Here is a 22,717-nt window from a genome sequence, read left to right on the forward strand (position 1 = left end):
AAATCACTAAGCATTGCAGTCTACTAGAGATACACATAAAAAACACAAGATGGAACCAGAAAGCCGCTACAACATTGATAACAACATGGATGTCGTTATTCGAGGTACTTTCACCGACACTGAATTGATTTTGAGACATGAAAAAAATTACATTGTCCTAAATAGCGATGAGTACCCATCATGCGTGTACAAATCAGATGCCATCTTCGACACTTACAAGAACAGATTCCCCACACGAGATCTATAAACATTATAGGAGAACTTTACTTCACCTTCGAGGGCAGTGGAGAAAACATAAAAGTGGAAATCAGCAACGCCTCCGGAGAAGTCACACTAAATTTTGAACAATGGCGAAAATTTCTCTCTTACCATGAAACCCTCATGGAGGAATTCCAGCGACGACTAAATCGTAATGACTATGTGATTTTCGCTTATTGGTAGTCTACTTTTCGTCTATATAAATCTGATATATTCTTGAAATAGAAGGAGAAACAGGAGGCACCAGTTAGCGCGGCCGATTGGCTCTAGTGTCATTTCGGTTACGCATTCTGAAAAACAAAATATAAGAATTAAAATAGATTCCGTTCCATGTAGATATCGGCTAGAAAGAAAAGTTATCAGATATGTAGCACATGCTAGAATAAACGATGTTATCAGAAATAAACTGAAAAATAATTACCTGGCTCTATACCGACGGAGATTGGCGTGGAGTATTTCCCTGTTCCGGGTACGTCGCGCCCGGAAAATAGCGGAGGCACGCTGTTGGGCCTCCTCAATTCTATTTTCTTCCTCCAGGTACCGCTCAATGTACCTCGTAGCCTCTGCGAAATGCGCAGCGCCTTCAGTGCCTGCCTGATGTCGATAATATGCATTTCGCAGAGCCTCCCCGTGATGGAGTATGTGTTCCTGAAAATATGTGTGAATTAATATATGAAAGTGATTAATTTGTGCAAAACATAATTAACATATTTTCTGTCTAATTTCAGATGTCGACACTCCCTCTCGGATTCAATTTGGTGTATGGCGATATTAAGGAGACAACAGCAGGTCCGACAGAACGAAGGAACTTATGGAGCAAAACACATGCAAGACAGGTTGAAAAACACATCGGCAATTATGTGAATTTCTGTGAAGAAAATGGACTGGCGGAAGAGTTATTGGCAAAATTAGAAGAGACATGTAAAGATATCGAGGTATCGGTGGACTGTTTGGTCAAAATATTTACTTACATTGTTGACAAGAAACGAGATGCGCCAGTGTTTGGCGATTTTGTAGAGAATATACAAAGAGCGCAATATGTACCTTCCCATCTATCTTTAAGAATATGTTTCGAATTGATGGAGGTGTTTAAAGGTGTGAGAAATGAGAAGGGTGAAAATAAGAAGACAGGGGAAACAGGGGAATATATACATGAACGAATGATGGAGATGTTGAAAAGAAAACTGAACGAGTAACAAACACATACTAATACACTAACATCTAGCAGTAGTGTAACAAAATATGTAAAAATATCTAATAACCTGTAGTACGAGTTGAAATAAAAAGTTTGTATATGTAGAAAACTTGTAATTTTCTGTAGAAGTTCAATGTGTTAATAAAAGATTTTGTACAGAACAATATTGTTTTTGTATATAAATAGTATTATATTAGAATGCCTAAGACAGGATACAAACCCCAAACGTTTAATGAAAAAAGTACCACGAATCCTGAAATTAACTATGTTTTGATAAAAGAGGTACCGGATTCGAAACCCTCCAGACATGGTTCGAATCCTGGAATTGCCAATGTTTCCATAAAGAAAACCCGGATTCGAATCCCACTCAGGTATGGTTGCGAATGTCGACGGAGACCCTAGATTCGAATCCTGCAATTAACTAAGGTTCCCTAAAAACATGTTTGATTCTGCTCAGGTATGGTTGTGAAATGTAAAAGGGTACTTACAACATGTAATAAATCTTGGCCATCCATGTTGCTGCCCAGATGAAAAGGAGATGAACTGGAGGGAAGGATGCCTGCAGAAGGAATTCTATCCTTCCGTGTCAGCACATGTTCTTCAAACAAGACTTCCTTATAGAGACGGACATCTGGTATCATTTTTTGCAATGCGGCCCAGATGAAAAGGAGATGAACTGGAGGGAAGGATGCCAGCAGAAGAAATTCTATCCACTTCCTTATAGACACACACATCTGCAATTATTTTTTGCAACGTACGTTAGAAGTCTGCATATGAGATCACGACGTTTCTGTGAGGCACAACAGTTCGTAGATGAATTTCACAGAAGTTCCTTGTTCCGTGTCAGCACATGTTCTACGAACAAGACTTCCTTATAGAGACGGACATCTGGTATCATTTTTTGCAACGCGGTTTCCTAATTTCTTTATTTACAATCGTAGACCCACTTTCCGACCACTCTAACGAAAGGTCTCGACGTGCAGATTACGAATATGTAATCAGATTCGCTCTACGTCAATTAGGGGAGGAGCTAGAGCGATTTGAAAATTTCGATTTTTGCAACTCGTATGAGTTAGGAAAACATCTGCGTTGAATAACAGAATGTGTCACTGCTAAAAGCCATCTTGTAAAGACGGTTAATTGATTCCGAGAATTTACGTGAGCCTTCATATCAGTCAGGAAAACATCTGCTGAAGACGTTTGACGATTTCTGAGAATTTTACATGAACAGTCCTATCCGTCAGGAAAACATCTGGTGAAGACGGTTAACTAGCCGCAGCAGAACCGTTAGGAACGGAAATAACTTCTTTGTCATGCTTGCGTATATAAAGAAAGGCGTTCTCTCCACAACACAGTGTTCGTGAAACAGTCATCGTACGATCATGGATGTACAGTTATCCGCTGACAATCTGTTAGCACGTTATCGTGATGGATATTACACAACACATGGACAGTTGCGGGAAGTGTTGACGATCATCGCGCAAAAAATCATGGCGGGAGAAAGTATCTCCCTAGTAGAGGAGTATGACCGTCTGCTACAGACCTTGACATCATTCGTACCCGATCTTACCGGAGAAGGATGGAGAGATATTTCCGAAGAGTCGCCAGGCATGTCATCGACACCTGATCCTGTATCCAGAGTTGACGAGGAGAAGCAGATAGCCGTCACATCACCAGGAACTTCCAGAAACACCGCATCCGGATCAGACCCGGAACCTTTACCAGGACCGTCATGGAGACCAGATCCCTTACCCTCAGCAGAACCGTCATCCCAAAGTGCTTCTGTATTAGATAGAAGAGGTAAGAAAAGAAAACGTGATACAGTGCCTCGTGAACAAATAGGGAACATAATATTACATAACATTGAAGAACGCGAATATCCCAAATTCCGTTCCAAAGGACGTCGTGTGGAATTCAGTTTCTCGCACCCTCCAGAAAATGTCGATCCTCACACATGGATCCGTGAAGGTGTCGAAAATCTTCTCACCTACGTTAAAAAAGACACCAAAGATGAAGACAAGATAGGTTTAACTCTGTCTAACATATCTGACCCCACCGTGAAAGATATTTATGTCGGGTGGCACAGATGTGATCAGTTACACAGTGATATGGTGTGGAACATTATGTACAAAATATTGCAGAGTGCGAAAACATTCACAGCTACAGATCGGTTAATTTTGCGAGCCGACCATGTCGACATACCTGTCGGAGGTGGTGGAGGTAAACGAACATATTGTTTACCTAATTACATGTTAAGCACGCAAAAAAGGAGTATCGTCGGTGTGCCGAATAGGAAAAAACCACTCTGTTTAGCTGAAGCTTTGGTAATAGGAAAAGCCCATGCCGATAATGATCCGTCCTATTCACAGTATCGAAAAAAATAGAAATCTTCTCAAACCTGTTTTCGAACTTATGCGCAAAGCAGATGTAGATCTCACAGACAATGCGTGTGCAGGAAGTGGAATTCCTGAACTGAGAAAATTTCAGCAAGTTCTTACAGAATATAAAATTGTTGTATACAACAATCTTCGTGATGTGAAAGATGTTTTGTTTGAAGGACAGGTTGAAAATGCTTCCAAATATATATACCTTCTCTATGATAACACTCGACAGCATTATGATGTGATAGTAAACCGTGTTGGAGCATTTGCATAAAAACAAGAATGTCGCGGGTGTAACGAACTCATATTTCGAACAGCTCATAACCATCTGTGTAAACAATTATGTTCTATGTGCCGATCAACTCCACCGTGTGTGCCTGAACAGGGTGTTCGCAGAATATGTCCGGCATGTCACAGAATTTTCAAAAATGAGAACTGCTTCACAAATCATGTTTCTACACCATTCCGAAACGGTACAGTCTGTAGTGAAATCCAGCAGTGTCCCCGATGTTTCAGAATTATTGTAACACACAATACATATGAAAAAGTGCATAAATGTAACATGAAATACTGTACTGTATGCAACTGCGTGAAACCTATAAATCATTTCTGCTACATGGCTATACCCAAACCTAAGCAGAATTCTAAATTTCTATATATATTTTACGATTTTGAATGTTACACAGATATTCCTCACTCCGAGAAAGAGAAAACTTTTCTTCATGTTCCTAATCTTATTGTGATGCAGACGGCCTGTCACGCATGTTACAAGAAAGAGGATCTAACGTTTCCATGTTCTGTTTGTGGAACAAGAGAGTTTATATTCTGAGATGACTCTGTAGACACATTCCTGTCCTACCTGGAATTGCAACATAAGTTTTCAAACATAACCATTTGTGCACACAATGCACGAGGTTACGATTGCACGTTTCTATTACGAAGAATGCTGGAAAGAGAAATGAAACCTCGTGTGATCTTAGACGGTACCAAAATCATCAGTATGTCATACCAAAATCTTCATTTTGTGGACAGTCTCAACTACGTTCAGACAAATCTTGCTGGATTTTCCAAACTTTTCGGTTTGCCTGTTCAGAAAGGCTATTATCCGCATCTGTGGAACACCTACAAGAATAGAAATTACATAGGACCGATGCCTCCTCCTTCTGCATACGGCTATGAATATATGAAAACAGTTGAAGATCAGCACCGTTTTATGTCTTGGTATGACATGAATGCAGCAAAAATGTACCTTTCAACAACAAAAACCAACTACTCCAATACTGCATCAAGGATGTTACCCTGTTGAGACAAGGATGTTTGAAGCTGAGACAGAATTTCCTAGACATATGCAAGATCGACATTTTCAAGGATTGCCTCACAATAGCATCTGCCTGTTCACTAATTTACAGGCAGAAATTTATGCCGGCTAACACTATAGGAATAATACCTAAAGGAGGTTACCATCATGCAGATCAGATGTCCAAGTTCGCATTGAAATGGTTAACCTACGTGGAAGAACAAAATGATGTAATACTTCTTCACGGCGGACGTACTCGTGAAAAATATGTCATAGGAGGGCGTTACAGAGTGGACGGGTATCACGGGGAGACGCAGACGGTGTACGAGGCGCTTGGATGCTACTGGCATGGTTGTCGACGCTGCATATCAATTAACAGGGATATGTATCCGAAAGGTGACGAAGAAGATGAAACCGTTCAGGATAGTAACAGTGACAAACATAGTGACATGTTGAACACTGCAGCCTTCAGATACGAGACAACCTGTCGTAAACTTGAGGCTCTACGTTCTGAAGGATAACATGTTGTCACAATGTGGGAATGCGATTTCAAAAAAATATTGCAAGCAGATCATGAACTCGATAGACATCTATCGACGCATCCTATCGTTTGCTGCATTCCTTTAAATCCACGAGACGCCTTATATGGAGGAAGAGTTGAAACAGTCAGGACGTATTACAAAATCAAGGAAAATTAGAAATTACAGTACTATGATTTTACAAGTTTGTACCCTTATGTAAACAAATACTGTGCCTATCCTGTCGGACATCCTGCCATATTTCTAGGAACTTCTATTCCTTCGGTGAATGAGGTTTTGAACATGGAGGGGCTCATAAAATGTACTATTCTGCCACCAAAAGCCCTTTTACATCCTGTTTTACCTACAAAAATGCATGGAAAACTGATGTTTGTCTTGTGTAACAAATGTGCTATCAGATTAAAATGTGAAGGTACATGCAACCATTCCGATGAACAACGCGCATTTTCGGGGACTTGGGTCATCGCCGAGGTGCGTAAAGCTTGCAGTTTAGGCTACAGAGTACTGTCAGTGTCGGAAGTGTGGAAGTATGAAACATCGATGTACGACGCTGTCACAAAAACTGGAGGACTTTTTGCTGGTTATGTCAACACCTTTTTAAAAATAGAACAGGAAGCGAGCGGCTGGCCTTCATGGTGTCAGAACGACGAGGATAAGAAGAAGTACATACAGAAATATTTCGATAAGGAGGGTATTCTATTGGAAGAAAACAGTATCGAAGTCAATCCTGGTAAACGTACTCTGGCTAAACTCTGCCTTAATTCTTTATGGGGCAAGTTTTGCAAACGGGACAACCTTTCCCAGACAACCATCATCAAGGAATCGAAAGATTTTCTCGATAAAATGACTGATCCAAATATAATGATTGGAGGAGTCGTATTCATCAATCAGGACACAGTTTTAGTGAACTGGAAATATGTTGAAGAGGCTGTCAGTCTGAACAGGAAAGTAAATGTTCCTATCGGAGCCTTCACAACATGCCATGCTCGTCTGAAACTGTACGAACTTCTCGAAAAGTTGGGTGATAGGATATGTTATTGTGATACAGACTCTGTAATTTACGTAGATAGTCCTGAAATGGAATATCATCCCCAGACAGGTGACGCACTAGGAGAACTCACCGATGAATTGGTAGATTTCGGTCCCGATGCAGTTTGTGAACAGTTTGTTTCAACGGGACCGAAAAGTTACAGCATGAAAATAACAAAACCGTTCTCCGAACCGCAGTATATCTGTAAAGTGAAAGGAATCACATTGAATACCTTCACATCGGAATTGGTCAATTTTGATACCATGTGCGACATGATAAACAATGAGCAACCTGAAGTTATGGTCGAAAATATTTTCAGGATCAGAAGAACAAAACAGTTCCAAGAAATCAGTACATATGAAAAAAAGCTGTTTCAGCCGGTACTGTGGAAACGACGTTTCGACGATGAACATTTATCGTATCCCTTCGGATACTGTACGGACTAAAATATGCCTGTAGTGGTCCAGAGTTTGAACCCTTCTTCGGACCGTCAGAGTATAAAATGTGTTTACAATGTGCCAGATCTTCATTTTTCTACAAATCTCCAGTATAAAACATGTTTCCTAAACTTTCCCATCCTTTCACCATGATGGTCTGCGGAGCATCAGGAAGTGGAAAAACTACTTTTGTGACAAATATGGTCGACTCCATCGTTCATCTTGTCGAAGGACCCGTCAAGAAAATCGTATGGTGTTACGATCACGAAAACTGTATTCCGCAAAATCTTCGAGATGTGCAATATCATAAAGGTATCGTCGATTGGCAGTCGTGGAACGGAAAAACCCCTACTCTCATAATCCTGGATGATCTTATGATGGTTGCTCAAGGAGAAAAAGTCGCCGACCTTTTCACAAAAGGCAGTCATCACAAAAACATTTCGGTGGTGTTCATAACACAGAATCTTTTTCATCAAGGGAAAAATTGCAGAGACATTTCGCTGGACGTAAAGCATTTCGTTATTTTTAAGAATCCACGAGATATGAACCAATTCACTGTGTTTGCACGACAATTTCATCCTCACCGCATGAAGGAACTCGAAAAAGTATATATAGATGCTACCACTCAACCTTTCAGTTATTTGTATATTGATCTTTCACAGTCAACACCGGATCCTTTACGTTATCAGACAGACATTTTTAACCAGAATTACTCAACTGCATATCTTCCTCAGGAATGTTTAAAACATCGAGATGAGGAGAACGAGAAAGACACGTACCAAATCACGTTCTAACAGGAATTCGTCTTCTTTCAAGAAACATTCACCTTTCTTGCACCTGTTGAAAAATTCACCGACCAAAATCCGTAAATCATTATTGAAAAGTGCTCCGAAAAAGACAATTCGTTTCATCAGCGAATGCTGCCTGAACGTTTTAAAAGGAAACGTGAAGATTAAACAGTCCACAAAACGTCGTCTGACACCTTACAATTCGGTCTTACGCAATCTCGTGAAACCGAAAGTGAACATCGCAAAAAGAAGAAAACTTCTTGTGCAGAAAGGAGGATTCCTACCCTTACTTCTAGGGTCTTTGTTATCGGGTCTTCTCGGTACTCTCATTCCTCATTGAAAAATGGCATCTTCTTACAAAAAGATGATCGTCCTTTCACCGGAACAACTAGCACGTATTCGCGGTTCCGACTTATCTGTAACTCAAAAATTATCTGTTCTGGATAAGAAAATGAATGATATTCTGAAAATGAAAAATATAACAGACGATCAAAAATGGCGGCTTTACAGAAAAGAACTGGACGAGTATTTATATCTGAGTCGAAAATCCCAAGAACCATTACAAATTCCTATTGTTCAAGATAACGACGGCTCTTCTACTATTTCGCCAGGATCGACGTATTTTCCTCCGAACCTAGCAGAGACGTTACCCCGTAATACACGTCATCACTTACAAAATATCATCCACGAGTACCAATCTACGGCTCAACATTTGATAGACGAACGTCAGGAAAAAACACTTCCTGATCCGAATACGTTGAACTTCTCAGCGTCGTCAACGGAAAGCCCTGGACCGTCTCATCGACAGAAACAGAAAAAGAAGAAGAAAGTGGCTGTCCGTGTTTCCAGAAAAACTACACCTTTTCTGAGAACACCTGACGCATACAAGATGGTTCCTTTGAGAAAAAGCCGTAGACAGAGAGATCAGTCATGGGAGTCCCTAAGTTAAAACACGATAAAATCCTCACCAAAATATATTACGATCCCCGACACCGGGCTTCATTCTCATCTGTAGATCGTTTATGGAACGCGGTACGGGATAAAAATATATCCCGCAATACGGTGAAAAAATGGTTGATGCACCAGGAAACGTACACACTCCACAAACCTGCGAGAAAAAGGTTCCTCCGGAATCATTACAATGTGTGGAACATAGACATGCTTTGGGAAGCTGATCTCAACGATATGACTTCGATACAAAAACATAACGATGGATACAGATATCTTCTGACAGTGATCGATGTATTCTCAAAATATGCCTTTGCATTACCGCTAAAAAATAAAACAAGCAATTCGGTAATCGAAGCTTTCAAAACTATTTTCGGACGAAGCAGACGAAAACCCGTCACACTACAGACCGACCAAGGAACGGAATTCGCGAATTCTACATTCCAGAAGTTCTTAAAAAATGAAGATGTAAATTTTTCATTCGCTTCAAATTATCCTGTGAAAGCAAGTGTAGTGGAACGTTTCAACAGAACATTGAAAGAACGAATGTGGAAATATTTCACATCGAAACAAACAAGACGTTACGTAGACATTTTACCGCAACTTCTCGAAGGTTACAATACAACTATCCACAGTTCCATAGGAATGGCACCTCGAGATGTGAACGAGTCTAACGTTTACATCGTATGGAAACGTCTCAACAAAGCTGACAAACATATTTCACAGCCATCTGCAGATCTGAATGTTGGTGATATCGTACGAATCTCCGTCGTCAAAGGACATTTCGAGAAGGGATACGAACAATCGTGGTCACGAGAACTTTTCAAAATCCACTCCCTTGTTCAGCGATCACCTGTACCTGTATACATATTAGACGATTTAAATGAAGAACCTGTAAAAGGTACATTTTACAAACATGAACTGCAAAAAGTTTATTCGGATCCTGACGAAGAGTATAAAATTGATAAGATTTTGAACAGCCGGGGAAAAGGTAAAAAATTTGGAATACCTGGTTCGCTGGCTCGGATATCCACCTAGTTTCGATTCGTGGATCAAGGCATCTTCCGTAAAACAGTTATCAGAAAAATAATTTCCAAAACATATTTATATCAAAATATATCGTCACTACGATCCAGTGAATTCTTTGTGTTCGGCGAGAATGGACGATAATTTCTATGTTTACCTTCCGTCATCTGCATCGGAGAATTATTTTCCGAACAACACCCATTTCAACGTAAAACTTGCAAAACGGATCGATCTGTCTCCAGAATTGTGGGAAGTCGGATTAGCAGAACTGCATTATTCAACTCTATACGACAATGTTTTGGAAACAGATTCTGGAGGGGTAACCTTTCCTGTTCGGACGTATGCGAGTGCTGAGGGCCTGATCTCTTCCATCGAAGAATCCCTCCCCAACGACCTGGAAATAAGGAGAACCGTTCTCGAGAAATTCTGGCATTTTTTGTTGTAACCGCAATGGGACTCGTCGGAATCTTCTGTTTCTACAGATAATACACTCTATATTAACGAACAACCATTCTATTTTCCTGCAGCAACATACACAATGGAGGATCTGATTAATTTCCTGAAAACAAACCCTGCTAACGTCGCTGTTCCTACTCATCTCAGGTTTTTTTAAAGAGGCTGTGTACAAACATCTGTCTGTGATAGGGGTTCCAAAGTCTGAATCTAACGATGCTCCAACAAATACTGTTACACCCATAGACGAGACTGATGACTATGCTAAATTTCGATATGACATATTGAAATCTATTTATTCTACGCACGCTGTGTCCAACAACGTCGTGCATAAAAACCCCTACATATTCATTTAATTCGATCTAGTGAAACCGCAATTGGTCGGAGGAGAAATGCTACGTCTTCTACGTCTTACTCGAAAACTGTATTCGGAAAAAGATTCATTTTGCACAGTACCCGTAGCCCATCATACTTTCAATCCGATTCATTACGTTTCTCTGGATAAAGGTTCTTTCGAAACAATAGAAATTGCGATGTACGATAGAAAAGGAGATCTCCTGCCTTTGAGGAACGGCTCCGTACCCACAATTGTTGTTTTACATTTTCGTAGAAAAGCAAAGTCCTTTTAAAAAACAGTAGGCCTTTATTTTTCTCAGTCTATGCCGAAAAGCGAATGAATCACCATGAATTCGCAGACCGAATATTACAGTAATCAAATCCGTGGGGGAATTGGACCCATCTACCGTTCAACTAGAATTCAAAAAGGGAGAGGATTGGGCTCACTTTTCGCAGGACTCTTTAGAATGGTGAAACCTCTACTTTGGAGCGGTGCAAAAGCAATCGGGAAAGAAGCTTTAAAAACAGGCACTAACATTATCACCGACATTGCAACAAGCCAACAGACTCCCAGAACTATCGTCCGTCAACGTGTACGTGAAGCGGGTCAACATCTTCAAAGTAAAGCACAACGCAAAATCGACTCTCTGGTAGGTTCCGGTATAAGAACAAAACCTGTAACAAAAATTGCTCAGTCGATGTTAAAACGTTCAGCCACCCGTATTAGAACATCTGCGATCCGTAAAAAAAAGCGCATCCAAAAAGCGGAGGAAAACATCCACAAAATCTAGGACAACACGCAAAAGGAAAATTAAACAGAAGGCGGCAGGAAAAAGATATTTTTGGATAATAATGGAGAATAATACTTGCATGATCTCGCAGTTCGATCTTTTCAGCAAAAAACCTATTCAGCAAAATGTCGAAAAAACTTACATGGTCGCCTACAAGCCTATCGCTTCCATCGATAATCAGAACATACTTCAGTTTGCCATTCCGCCGGCAGGAACAGATTTTCTAGATCTTTCATCTGCCTATCTTCGTCTGCTAACGCAGATGGTCAATCAAGATGGGTCTCCCATGAGTGCTTCCGAACCTTCCAACGCCCTCACAAAAAACTGCGGGGTCGTAAATTATCCTCTCCATTCACTTTTTTCACAAGTTACAGTGGCTCTCAACGGTATCGCTGTAACAGTTGCCGATAACAATTACGCATATAAATCAATCTTCGAAGCAGAAATCAATTACGGCAGCGATGCTGCGAACACGCATCTCACAAATGCCTTGTGGTACTTGGACACACCCGGACATCAAGATCAAATCACAGCCGACAACAAAGGTTTTACCGCCAGAAAATACTTTTTCCAACACGTTCCGACAACCGGAAATCCTACGGAAGTGTCTACCGTAGTCGAACTTATGGGAAAACTGCACATAGATTTTTTCCACCAGCCTAAATACCTGATCATCGGTGTTGAAGTACGTATCGATCTAGCCAGGTCACGTGATGCTTTTTACATCTGGGGAGATCAGACTTCACCAACGACCAGAATAAAAATTTTAAAGGCTGTTCTCGAAATAAATCACATCATTCCTACTCCTACCACCAGTTTGGCCATAGACAGAGCGCTCTCTTACGCTCCTGCCCATTATCCGTTCACCAGAAGCGTCATCAAAGCTTATTCTTACGTTGCCGGAACGCAGCAGATTACGATCGATAATGCTTTTCAAGGTCCTTTTCCGAATGTTGTTCTTTTTGCTATGGTATCCACTGCCAGCTTTCTCGGAGACAGTAAGAAAAATCCGTTCGACTTTAGAAGTCTTAACCTATCTTCTTTCCATCTTGTGAAAAATGGAGAACTCGTACCTTACGAACCCTTGCGGGTCACCACAGGAGGAAACGGTGGATTGATAACACGTGCCTATCAAACTGTATTTTCCGGTACAGGCATTCACCACGCCAATTACGGACACCAGATTACAAAGAAAATGTTCGAGAACGGGTCCTTTTTCCTGATTTTCGACATAACGCCTGACTCTTCAGGAAACGACACGCACACCAGTCTCCAGGAACAAGGTATCATCGGAGCCGAGATGCAATTTTCTCCCCAGCTGTCGGGGAGAAAATGCCTTCTGTATGCTGAATTCGAATGTGCAGTAGATATAACAAAATACAGAAGTGTTATCCTCCATCAGTGAGACCGAATTGTCTATAAATATGTGTGCTCGTGTTTCTGGCTCGCAGTGTTATTGAGACAGTTCTGATGTAGACATTATACTACCTGTGATGGAAAAACCAGCCGAACGGAATACCCGTGATATTACTCATAAAAGTGTTTCTTCGAAAGTGACAGCTTCCAAACCTGTTGACACACGTTTGCTTCCACGACTGACAGACGCCAGATTTTACCCTGGACTCATAGAAATGACCAAAGACAGAGATATTATTATAAACATATGAAAACATATGTAACGTGAGATGGGAAAACTCATCGAACTGATAACCTGTGATGATATTTATTATAGTGATTCTTTGGAAGTACTGTCCGCCAAACCTGTTGACACGCAACCGTCCCCCCAAATATTAGAAGAATATCATCTAATTCTCATTTTACGTTTTCGAAAACATAGGCAACATGAATACGTCGCAGATCAGGGAGATTCTATCTCGAAACTGTTCTATGGTGTTTACTCGAGAGATCTTTTACCTCGGACGTTTCCTACCCCTGCCTTGATAATCGCAAACACTGACACTTCCAACTTCCAGGGTACACACTGGGTGGCCTTCTATTTTGGCAAAAACAATATTGCTGAATATTTCGATTCATACGGATTTCATCCTTTCTATCCAGAATTCGTAACTTTCCTGAATCGTCATTCCTCGGTCTGGACTTACAACAACATTCCTTTACAGGGGGTATTGACCACGACGTGCGGACATTACTGTTGCGTGTATGCTTATTACAAAGCACGCCATGTTACGACCAAGGATTTCATTCAAACATTTCCACCCGATGTCAGTAAAGATGGATATATCCTACACCGTTTTCGTCAGATCTTCAAATGTTTACCCCATTCCAAGTGCCCGAGAGGGGAACAATCGTGTTGCTCCATCCACACGATCCGGTGTCGTGTTATGAAAAAAGCTATATAAATGTGTGCTGCTGTATCTTTCTCACAGTGCCGTCGAGACAGCTCTAGTGAAAACATCATGGAGCCTACTAAGGATTCTACAATGGAAAAACATGATAAACTAGTGAAACGTATGACCCATCAGGATGATGCTTCCAAACGTAAAACCCGCAAACGTATGCAGCCCCTCAAAATCGAAACTGCCCCTATCAAGAACGAACCGATGGACGAGGGGGTAGATGTGACTACAGACTGTGATTTCATAAAACGGCGTAGGGAGATCGGCTTTTCCCCAGATACAATCGAATGTCCTGGACTACACAACGTGGAGGCATGTTTAGATCTCTATCTTGCTAACACATATTTTCTGAACAAGGAAAAAAACAAGTTCGTAGCAATAGGATTCGAAAAGCAATCCCCTTTCAATTTGGTGTGGGAGTTTTCGCAACAGGGGAGATCACCCGTACGCATCGATTCTAAGCAGATTAGAGAACTGTGGGCTTTGAAATCTGACTTACTGAATTACGTCGAAACAGGTCGTCGATTCAATTACTTGGTTACAGGAAATATCACTGTCAGTGGTGTAATTTTTTTCGGGAAACGTTGTATCTCGATGTATCAGCATCATTCATCCGATGCTTTTATTTTTACAGCCTCCGAACTACACTTATTTTTGTGTAACCTTTTTTGGCCTCTGCAGAAATTAAAGAACGAACGTTATCATAAATTGCAACCCGAAATGGAGGCTTTTGTAAATTGTATCAAGAAAAATATGGTTTCAGAAAAAAAAAGAAGTGCCCAATTTAGTGAACTATTTTTATATTCTTTGGTACAACGAACTGATGATTGAAATATATCTTGAGAACAATCTTGGACAGACATTGACATTGTAAATAAGTTCTGTTCCTTTCATGTATCTGATGTTGTAAATGAACCATTGTTCTTTCTGTGTATTGTTATTTTATGTATTGTAATATAACCCTTCAGGTATTGTAAACCTTTCATATTCAATTGTAAATACAACATTTGTGTTATTCTATGTATTGTAAACCTATATCCATATTCTCGATTGTAAATAAAACATTTGTATATTTAAAAAAACTCTTTTATTTCTTGTACTTATTACAATAGAAACTGTACATCTTCCAGACATTTTCAACTGCACAGGTTTTTTTTACATTTTCACATTTGCTATGTTCTTTGCATCTTCCTGAAGTGTTTTTCACACTATTCAATTTTGGACATTCACGTTCTTCGATGTTACGTACGGATATTTTACCCATACCTTTTTACCAAGTAATTTTTCGAACCATTTCACTTTCTCCGTACCTTTGACGTACACTATTTGATTCACAAGCACAACATATAACAGATCTCCTAATTTCTCATACGGCAGCCATCCATCTCCCCAGTTGAGACCGTGTTTGTTGGCACGGAGCCAGTAATTCACTCGGTGATACTTTTCACTCAAACAGTGTAAACCATATGGAGATTTCACTAAACAGTCAAATGCATTGTCAAAAGGAAATTTTAAAATTCCGACTTCTTTCCACACAAATTCTCCTTCTACTCCTCGAAGACCTTGAACGTCCAAAAAACAGACATTCATTTTGTTCATCAGGTGAAAACTGTCAACGTATCTTCAATGCTACCCCGGCATACGGCGCACTTGTTCAATTGGGAAGCACAGGATCCGCAGGAAACAAAATGTCGACACGGGAGAATTACAACACTCCTAGGATTCTCAAAACATATTTTGCACACAGAATCCCCACTAGGTTTATCGGACGTTTTCTCAAGAGTCTCTATACTGTCGCAATACTTGCAGCTCTTGGAGTTACGATGTAAGGCCGCAACACTCTGTATAAAAGGACACTGGGGTACCAACATGTAATGTCCTAGAATCGGGCAATCTTTGGATGTCCAATCGCAAAGTCCGTACGAACAATGAAAACATAATACTCTGTCGCTAAAGCCTGAATAGTAAAATCCTGCAGTCACTAATTCTTCCGGAGTCTGACGTAATCCTATAGGCCACTTTCTGTATGTTCTGTATCTCGAATTCACTGATAAGTAATTGATAACATACGGCTCGGCGTGAGTCCAGCAGACGTGATAAGTAAACACTCTCATACGTCATAAAAGGTGAAGTAATCGGATACTGTAGGTGACGGCGTCCCAGGTATCGGCGATAAAGGAACAGCCAGAGGATCGTCGGGGAACAGACGTCTGCGGACACCGAAACCTTCTGCAGGAACCACAGGGAAACAGGGATGTCCTTCTAATTAACGTAACGAAGGACGATCACAGCCAGAACACCACAAGGAATTTCTGTTCGCCAACAAAGAAAGCCACTCTTTCACTCTCTCCTTCAAAGCTTCACCGATCTTGTCCTCTTCCTTCCTGCGACGTAGTTCGCACATACACCCGTGACTTGGAAATCCTGTTCTCTCGTCCGCTCTCCTTTTCCTCTCTTCTATCTCATTCAACGTCTCGCAGAGATGATGGACTCCTTTTCCTAATCCGTTGAACAGGTAACATCCACACCAGGGAGATTCAGGTATCGCTACATACATAAACGGGAAATAACTCAGCACCCGATGCAGGGCCGTTCGATCGTTGTCCAGGTCGCCGCAAGATCGAACAAGTTCCCAGAACTCCTCGTAGCTAACCTCGTAGAAATTCACGCCATTATCAGACAGTCTTGTACCGCACACATCCATCCTCGCATGACGCTATTATCATGTATCCCTTCTATTTATACCTTCTTTTTTCTAAGTCACGATTTCCGTTAAACACACTTCAAATAGTCCTCTAGAAGACCGAGTCTAAAACATGTTCGAACATGTTCCTTTCAGACAGAAAACAACCACACCCGATTCCACGAATTTCCAAGAATGGCTCATCAACCTAAAACATGTTCGAACATGTTCCTTTCAGGCAGAAAACAGACACGCCCAATTCCTGGAATTTCCTAGAATGACTCATCAACGCCATCTCTCCTCAAACACCTGATACACGTATCCAATTCCGAGAATTTCAGAATCATCAACGCCATCTGTTTTCAAACACCGGAAACACGTACTCCAATTTATATATGACGTCACATGCCAAAATAACATAACAAAAACTTCCTCCTCCCAACCCAGACTTTCTGACTCATCAACACCATCTGTTTTCAGACACCGGAAACTACCGACCAACCGTCACGGGAAAAACCCGTGACTCATCAACGCCATCTGTTTTCAGACACCGAAAACACGTACTCCAATTACCAGAAAACCAACCGTCACCGCGTCGCCTACTTTTCCTCCTCCCAACCCAGACTTTCTGCCTCATCAACGCCATCTGTTTTCAGACACCGGAAACACGTACTCCAATTACGAGAAAACCAACCGTCACCGCGTCGCCTACTTTTCCTCCTCCCAACCCAGACTTTCTGACTCATCAACGCCATCTGTTTTCAGACACCGGAAACTACCGCGGGTAAAACCCGAATTACCTCCTCCAACCAATCAAAACACTCCTCACAAAATAAGCCACGCCCATTTCTGACGTCACAACCAATCAAAATCATCCTTACAAAATAAGCCCCACCCCTTTTATGACGTCACAAAAAAAACTGCTGCGTCATCAATTGATCTTTGATCGATCTTTTCCAATCAATTGATTTATCGGACTCAACGCGGTACCATAACTACTGGTAGGATCAAATGGGGATATTACACGTTCTGTGTAAACTAGTGATGGTATCTATCAGATGAGCAGCTAACTACAATTTATATTATGTGGGATTGGAGAGGTTATTTTTCGTTGAAGCTGGTACAGCGTGAACAATGTGTTGTCACACTAATCCAAATTACGGTTTTTGGACTGTGCGTAATGTGTAAATGTGTCTCCAGTCATTCTTAAATAAAATGGGTGAGTACAGTACTGGAAACTACCATTATTTATCTTTGAGCTGACTTTGGTGAGAACGAGTGACTTTATAAATTTACGTAGCACTGCCGTGAAGTCTTGAAAATGTCGTGGTTTCACAACACAGGGATGGCGTCGGATCTGACAAAAATGTTGATTCACATTTGTCCGACTCAGTTCATTACATTTTACAAAAGTTTGTTTATCATTTATAATACCACGTTATTTAAATTGCCATTACTTCTTACTCCAATATAGAGAGATTATATACTTCAGGAATATCGGTAATACTTTTTTCCAAATTAAATCCTGAAATGCCATTGTGCAAATCGGAGGCAATATGTGTGTTTCATGTGACGTCAGAATGTGAATATCCGCCATGCTTGCAGCCAATTTCATTTGTCGTTTGCATGGAAATATCCACTACGTAGCATTCGTTACAACTGCACCAACTGCATGGTTGTTTCAAATAACTAATGTCTGCATTACTATCTCCCACCCGTCCTCTTGAATTCCGTATGCATACAGAATTGAGGCAATCATGGCTGCTCGAAGCCATAATGGAACAGTTCGTCACGTAGGTGAAACACGCGTATACGTATATAGAAATAGCAATTGGTTTAAACAGAGTATCTGTTGTAATTTTCCTCTTTTTAATGTCAATCTATGTTTTCATTTTCTTAGTTAATTTAATAAGAAACTACAATTTATACATTTCTTCAAGTAAAAATTAAGCGTTTTTAACCCTTTTTATTTAATAGTTTGCTATTTAATTGTAATTAAAATCATGAAAAAGAAAAATGTATTGTACCCTCCTCATAACGTATTTTTATTATTTCAACTAATCTAACAGCTCTATCAGATTCAGTCATTTCTGTCAGTTGTTTACTTGTAGGAAAAAAAATTGAAGTTATATAGTTGTTTAATTACAGTTTAGTTGTTCTTATGGTTATTTACGTGTTCGTGTTGTCTGTTTTACGCGTTTTTACTTGTGTTTTTGCAGCTAAGTATTATCTGCGTAGAACTAAAGGAGGAGAAATGATTGATTGATTTGCTTTATTTTACTTCGCCTTTTGTGCCACTTTTGACTAATTTGCGAAGATCGGGATGAGTTATGATATGATAAAATTGATGAATGGACGCTCACAATCATCCATGCCCAGAACGGGATTCCAACCCGGGACCTCTGGCGTCGTAACGCGATGTGCTGACCACTCCGTCACTGGGGTGTTCGCTTTAGGAGGACGAAAGAGTACTTAAAAATAAAGAATAAAGTTTTTCTTCCTGAAGAACTATTTTGTTAAATGAATATTTGAACTACAGCACATAGCCAAAACATTGACAAGTGTACTAAAATAAGGAATTCTATCCCAGGATTCTTGCAAGAACATTATCAGACATTTTAGCTGGAAAATGTATCTGATACACACAGTTTGCACCACTTGTATATTTTACTGAGATTTACACTCTGTCCCATTTATCGCTGGAGCAGGCGAACGAGAAAAAGTCTCTTCGCAAGTAGTGATGCGAGACGGCTCCATCAATGAACCCTTGAGAGGAACGGGATTGCGTGTTGCAGTTACCAGCCTTCGAACAGTGTGTACTGCTTCGCTCTGCCAACTCGGTTTTACCCCTTTCCTCCTTGACATAATATGTTGCAAAGTTGTACATTAACATGACAACTTAGTATCCCGAATTGCAAAAATATCTAACAAGGCGAGATGGCCAGTTGAAACTATGAACGGTTATTTTACGAACACGATCATATTTTTCAGGTAATACGTTAGGCTGTGTGACCTGGTAGTGAGGTTTTTAATTTTTCAGAAACCGTAAGAATTATACTGTAAAATTTACTTGTAAAAATCGGATCTGTCACTTAATATATTCATTCATTGAAGTAAAATACAACCTTTCGTTTCTCGTATTCAAACTTCTATATAAGTTACAGTTTTGTATCATTCCTTGTAATTTATTAATCAGATAAATACGTAGAATCAATCTATGTTAACTTTTGCTACAATCCAAGAAAACATTTTTTTTTAAAATTTAATCATGGGATTTTATTTTGTTCAAGCTGATCTTGGAACGAATGTTTATAATAATAGGCCTAATAATAATAATAATTCCTTTTTTAGCGGGTGAGGTTCATCCGCAGGCTACTCTACCATCTAACGCTTATCATGAGCTACATAAGAAAATATAAGTATATACAGGGTGATTCAGAATTCCTATTACACACTTCTAGGGGTTGTAGAGGGGACTTAGTAGATCAAGTTTTGATGAGGAACCTATGTCCGGAAAGGTGCCGTTCTGGTACTACACAGATGACAAGATCACATAATTTCACTTCTCCCGCTTCAAGGTAGGCAACCCACACTGACTGAGGGCGACGTCTTCAGTCACCTGAAATCATGTGTGCTGCTTGCAACGTCCTCTGTTTCCAATCCGGTGTGCTTCGACCTTCACGTCAATTGCTATTCAGTCGTTGCGGAAGACAGTACAGTATGGTTGAATACACGTTTGCCCAGAACACCGACATGTTGTTAATTTACGGCGAAGCTGGACGTAATTTTAGAGCTGCGCAACGTCTGCATGTGTCTGGAGTGTTTTTGCCCGATTAGAGCAACGGCTGCGAGGAACAGTTAACTTCAACGTTAGCAGGGCCGACTGTGGTGCTCCACAGACATGCTGCACTATCAACGTTGAAGAGGAAGTCCTTGATCAAACTGACGAGAACCCGTCCACAGTTACTCGCACCATTGCACGTCACAGGAATGTGTCTCAGAGCAGCGTCTGGCGTATTCTTCATTACCAGAGCTTCACCCTTACCACCCCCAGAGAGTACAGGCAATGTGTCCAGAAGATTTTGTACCATGTGTCAATTACTGTGTATGGTTTCTACACCGTTGTGTGGTAATCCAATAGTTTCCTCGGCTTGTTTATTTTACAGATGAAGCGTATTTCACCAGGGAAGATGTTTTCAACAGTCGGAACAGCCACATTTGGGATGACGAAAATCCTCGTGCCATACATTCTCATGGATTTCAGCAACGGTTTGGCATCAATGTATGGGCTGGTATCATCAATGGTCATCTGTTTGGGCAGTTTCATCTTCCGGGCCGCCTAATGGGTACGAGGTATTTGACCTTCCTGCAAGAAGTATTGGCGCAGTTCTTGAGCGATGTACCGCTGCACATTCGCCAGCATATGTGGTTCCAACTTGATGGCGCACCAGCACACTTTTCCCATGACGTCCGACAACATCTCTGTAATGATCTTCAATTAAGCAAAACGTTAATAGAAGAAACAACATTTATTTAACTTATAACTTCGTGTTATAAAAACCTACATGAAAGACATTCAACAAGACAAAACACAATCTATCTCCAACTAGATTTGTTCACAGTATATCTTCTTAAATACTTTATCTTTTTCTTAACTTCTATCAATTCTCCCCCTCTAACAAAAAAATAATTCATAGGTCTTGTTACCAAATGTAAGTTGTAGTCTATCTGGTTCTTTCTTGTATCTAGAAGATCTTCGAAATTCTCTGTTCTTTATGTTCTTCGTTTGTGTATTTACAACTGCCTCTGGTTCCCCATGTCCTGGTGCTGCCTCTGTATGCCTTGGAAACGTCCAAAAATCATCCAACTCCTCTTCTTTCTTCTTAACCTCCAATCTCTGACCTTTATAGTTGTTCTTAAGCTTTTCCACTTGATGTCTGTGCACTCTTTTTGTCAATCCATTTCTAAGTTTCACTTCTAAAAGCCTTGCTCCTACTCTCTTCATCACCTGAGCTTTTATAAATTTAGGCACTAAGGATGGAAAAATTTTTATCCAAACTTCTCTCCTGATCTAGGCATCCAAGATTCTGCCTCATATTTATTATTGTCTATCTTTTCATCTATTTGGCAATTTGGTAAGTTGAATACACTTCTCAGCTGAAAACTCATAACTCTTTCTGCTGGAGACATTCCCAATCGTTGCCACTTCGAAAATCTTAGATAGTGTAAAATACTATCTATCATTTTTTTCCAGTCAATTCTACGTCGCTCATTTCTACTTTGAAAATATTTTTTCTTAATAAGCCTTTAACTGTGTGCACCCACCTTTCCGCTAAACCATTACTTTCCGGATTCCAAGGCTTTTCACAAAATTTCTCAAATTGATTACTCCTGAAAGGCGGTTCCATTATCTGACACAATAACAGAAGGATAACCAAATATCTGGAAATTTCTGTTTAAACATTCTTCTCCATTTGTCGATCGCACCTGCCATATTTCTGTCCATCTAGAGCAACTATCAATGAATAGCAAAAATTTCCTTCCTCCGTATTCAAAAAAATCAACATGTATTCTCTTAAAAGGAATCTCTGTTTGTTTCCATCCGACATATTTGTTTCTGGAGGCTCCTCTTTGAAAACTATTGCATTCTAGACATTGATTTCCCAATCTGTCAAGATCTTCATTTATTAAAGGCCACCAGTAAAACTCTCTAGCCATTAATTTCGTTTTAGGTTTACCCACATGTGCTGCATGAAATTCAGCTTTATGTCGATCTGTCCACGACCACACTGCTCCTTTCTTTAGCAATTCATAAAGATGTGTTATCTTCATAGCGAAATTTGGCATGGTTCTATGATAAAATTAAATCATTCCTAAATATGACTTCAACTCTTTAACATTTGTTGGCTCTGGAAAATTCAATATTGCTGTCTTATTCTTGATTAAAGGTTGAAAACCATTACTAGATATCCTGTACCATAAATAGTCTACCTCTTTTTTGAAGAACTGATATTTATCGAGATGAACTTTTATATTGTAATATGTCAATCTATCCAAAACTAGTTTTGTGTTATTGAAACATTCTTCTTCTCCACGGACTGTTATAATCAAATCATCCAGGTAGCATTTGGCAAATGTATAATCTGACAGTACTTGATCCATTGTTCTTTGGAAAAAGTATGCACTCAGCACGAACGG

This window comes from Lepisma saccharinum, chromosome 9 (assembly GCF_977018435.1).
Source record: "Lepisma saccharinum chromosome 9, izLepSacc3.1, whole genome shotgun sequence".
In the NCBI taxonomy this organism is placed as follows: Eukaryota; Metazoa; Arthropoda; class Insecta; order Zygentoma; family Lepismatidae; genus Lepisma; species Lepisma saccharinum.